Genomic DNA, 4,187 nt, shown 5'->3' with positions numbered 1-4,187 from the left:
GCAATACATTAAAATGTATGTTTTAACTATATTTGGAAACAACTGCTTTAAATTCTGGGCAGAGAGTGCTAAGTGCATTCTTTCAGTGGATGATCTATTATCCACTATCTTTTTGGTTAATTTAACTAATGCACAGCACCAACCCACATAAATTAAAATATTAATAGATTCATAGGGTATGTTTGAAGCTCTCTCATAACTCATATTTCCTCAGCATTTTGTATATGCAGGTCTCACCGTTTAAATTAGCCAGTAAAAGTAAACTGAAAGTTCACAATATACTTATTTACCTTACTGAAAAGTATTGTTATTAAACTAGAGTCAAATACTAGTTAAACTTTAGTGAATACATTTCAGTATAATTTGCATTTGCTGCAAACTGAGAATTTATATCAGGTTCAGGAGTTCCCCTATTTTACCTTACTCTCCTGTGTGCAATTCTGTATCCCAAATAGCTTTATTACTTTCTATGGGAGACAATTAACTCTCTCTCTCTCCCTCTCTGGATCTTCCAGGATCTGCCATTTTTTTAGAGAATTAAAGGGCAATGATACCCAATTTTTGAATCACTTTTATAGTGAAGCAGCATATCTGTAAAAAGATTACTAGAAAATATCACCTGAATATCTCTATGTAAAAAAGAAGACATTTTACCTAAAACTTTACTCAGTACCCACAATGCCATTGTTATTAGACTTTAAGTATCCAAAAAGGATGCATGCCCCAGGACATGCAAGGGAGTGTGCATCTGGCATGTGTAGCTTGGTTACTTTATTTCCCTCCTCAGTTTACTATGAAATCTCAGGAAATTTCAATGAACACTCATAAGATCATAGTAGAACACCAGGGCTGGACTGGGAAATCAGACCGGCTCTGGAAATTTGTATAGACCGGCCCAGCCATGCCCCCTCCAGCCCAGCCATGCCCCCTACAGCCCAGTCAACTATGCTCATTAAAAAATAAGAGAAATCCATTTAGTTTTAGTAACAAAATGCTTAGCAAACATTTTACTGTCATGTGAGCATCAGTGGAGGTAAACTTTTTGATATATTTAGATAATAGTAATATCCTCTAATCTGTGTGATCGATATCACGTGCGGTGCTATAGAAATGCAAAACATGTTTCAAATCAGTACTCCCACAAAATCCAATCTGTGGAATGTTATTTCACTCAGAGTGTGTGACAAATAATTTTGGTCTTTAAAATAGATTTTTTTCTATAGACCAATCATTGCAATGAAATAGAGTGATAAAGGAAGTCATACTTGAAACTGTTCATAAGCAAACAACAAGGCAGTCTTGGAAATAAGTATTTTGTATTAAAAATATTTAATAAAACTCTTTAGTTGCAAATCACAATTGACTACACAGCAGTGCACCCAGCCTCAGTTATACATATGTAGTTTGCTAAGAATTTATATGTTGACAAGACAGCTTTGCCCCCCGTCATGTCACCCACCGGCATTAGCCTAAGTTGCACTCACCTCAGTAGCCTGCTGTCTCCGGAGTGCCACCTGGGCTGCCATGACTCTCTGCTTTTCCACCACACTCCCGGCAGACAGTTGGCACACTGACAGTCTCTCCCGTGGAAAAAGCGCTTGTGCCCCTTCAGGCAGGACACTACCCCATGGTTCCTGCACCTGGCACACTTGGGAGTACTGCTGAGCTTACTCTGCTCCGCCTCTGTGCCTTTCTCTGCTGACTTCTCTGGTTTGCTAATTGGGCTCCCCCCCCTATTCCTCATCTTCTTCATCATCCTCCACTGGGTCCCCTGATCTGCAGATCTCAGTCTGCTCATCGCCCTCCAACTCCAGGCTCTCCACGTTTATCTCTGCGTCCCCGGCTAGAGAGGAGGAGTTAGGAGTAGGATGAATGAGGGGGAAGAGAAGCTGGGGGAAGAGGATGGAAGGGCTGCTGCGGCCCATGTGGCCCTGCCATGCATGCTTCTCTAACCTGCAGCTGCCAGCACTGAGCTAGGAGAGAGAGGGCGGTCCCGATCCAACTGTAATTAATATGCAGCAGAGAGAGATGCTCTAGCCTAAATTGTACTAGAATACCGCCGGCCGCTCTGCTTCCTCCTCCCGCCCCCATTCCTTAACCTGCAGTGCTCAAACTCGGCCATTACCTGGTCTCATGTGTTGCGGTGCTGGCTGACGCTGCCTGTGCTCATTGATCTCCAGACTCATGTCACTCTGTGCAGCTGCCAGCGGCCGACCCAGCCAGGGCCCGGTCCACCGAGATTTTTCCTGCTATCCCGGCAGCCCAATCCGGCCCTGTAGAACACTGATGATGCTGATTGCAGGCTCCCCCAGCTGACAGAGTCCTGCACTGCAGCTAGATTTATAATGTGCTGAAGAAGGAGCACTCTACTGAGCATGTCAGGTGGCGACATAACTAACCAGTGTGGACTGCTAAAAAACAAAAATTACTCTAAAATTTTCCCTGAAAAAAAACATTTGCTGGTCATTGGCCTTAGAAGGGCATTTAACTCTTTTGTTGCCCAAAAAAACAAAATCCTAATATAAAAAAAAACATTAACCAAAAGAAATCCCATCGCTAAACCCCAAAGATGGTATGCAAAATTGAATCTGGGCGGCAGCTGCCATCTAAAAATCACTACTCTAAAAATTGCCCTGAAAGGGGCATTTGGCTGGGCATTGCCCTTAGAAGGGCATTTAGCTCTTTTGCTGCCCAAAAATAAACCCCCAATCTAAAAAGAAAAACCTACTTAAAAAATCCTATTACTAAACTCCAAAGATAGGGCTCACCAAAATTGAATCTTGGTTGCAGCACTCCATCTTCATCTCGGCAATGGTCGGACACCTTACCATCACACCTATATTATCTTGCTGGACATGGACAACCCATTCAAAGACCATAGCCATTAAAATGGAGTTGCCATTGTGACTACTTGAAATGTATACCCATTCAGCCAAAAGAACCTTTGTGAGGTCAGTTACCAATGTTAGACGAGAAGGTCTGGCTCCCAACCGAGGTTCCAATTAATCCAAAGGTATTTAATGGTGTTTAAGTAAGGGCTTTATGTAGGCCACTTGAGTTCATCCACAACCACACCAAACTCATCAAACTGGTTTTTGCTTTGTGAACAAACTTTACAGTAGGCAGTATGCATTCCAGCAGGTAGTTTTCTTCTGGCATCCACCACTCCCAGATTCTTATATCAAACTGCCAGGTAGTGTAGTGTTATTATCACTCCAGCAATGGCATTGCTCACATTAATGTGAGGCTTACGTTCAGCTGCTCAGCCATGGAAACCCATTTTATAAAGCTCCCAATACACGGTTCTTGTGCTGATGTTGCTTCCAGAGGCAGTTTGGAACTCTGTAGTGAGAGATACACCAGATGATAGGCGATTTTTATGCACTTTGTGCTTCAGCACTCACTGTGTGATCTATCACTTTGTGGCTGGGCTGTTGCTGTTGCTGCTCCTAGATGCTTTTACTTCACAATAATAGCACTTAGAGTTGCCCGGAGCAAATCTAGTAGAGTAGAAATTTCACTGACTGAATTGTAGCAAAGATAGCATCGTATGACAGTGCCATGTTTAAAGTCGCTTCAGTATGAGTCATTGTACTTATCAATGTTTGCCTATGGAGATTTCATGGCTATGGGATGGATTTTATGCACCTCTTAGCAATGGGTGAGGCTAAAACAACTGAACACAATCATTAGTAGGGTTTTTCCACATACTTTTGTTCATATTTGTATTGTCTGTATTTTTGCCCATATAGTGTAAACAAATTGAAAAAAATATAACCCCACAAAAGATACTTGACTATTGATGCAAAATTAAAATTAAAAACCTAAATAATCTCCTATAAAAAGGCATTATATTAAAATATAAATTGTTACAGTTCCACATTGTTGGTGATGAAAACATTTCTAGACAGGACAAGTAACATTTTCATTTCTCTAAAATAGTTGTAAAGAACAGAACACCACAACAGAACAAACAAACAAAGGAAAACCAAAAAAGATGCAAAACATATAAACAGACTAACCACTGTTACCATAGAAACAATACTAGGTTTACCACATATAATGAAACATTGGTGTCAAATATAAAGAAGCTATAGAAACAACCTTCTGTGGAGATTAGCTGAAGATGAACTGTTAATACAAAATGCAAATGTCTTTGTCTTAATTTATACATTTATTTTATTAAT

The 4,187-nt window shown here is 40.8% G+C and overlaps 1 pseudogene; it reads right to left on the bottom strand.

The window, feature by feature from the left end:
- Positions 1 to 1,469: 1,469 nt before the first annotated feature.
- Positions 1,470 to 3,929, bottom strand: LOC128658057 (doublesex- and mab-3-related transcription factor 2-like; annotated as a pseudogene).
- Positions 3,930 to 4,187: the final 258 nt, after the last annotated feature.

The sequence above is a fragment of the Bombina bombina genome, chromosome 4 (assembly GCF_027579735.1).
Source record: "Bombina bombina isolate aBomBom1 chromosome 4, aBomBom1.pri, whole genome shotgun sequence".
In the NCBI taxonomy this organism is placed as follows: Eukaryota; Metazoa; Chordata; class Amphibia; order Anura; family Bombinatoridae; genus Bombina; species Bombina bombina.
The sequence above is the reverse complement of the archived record's forward strand: the minus strand, read 5'-3'. Positions and strand labels throughout refer to the sequence as shown.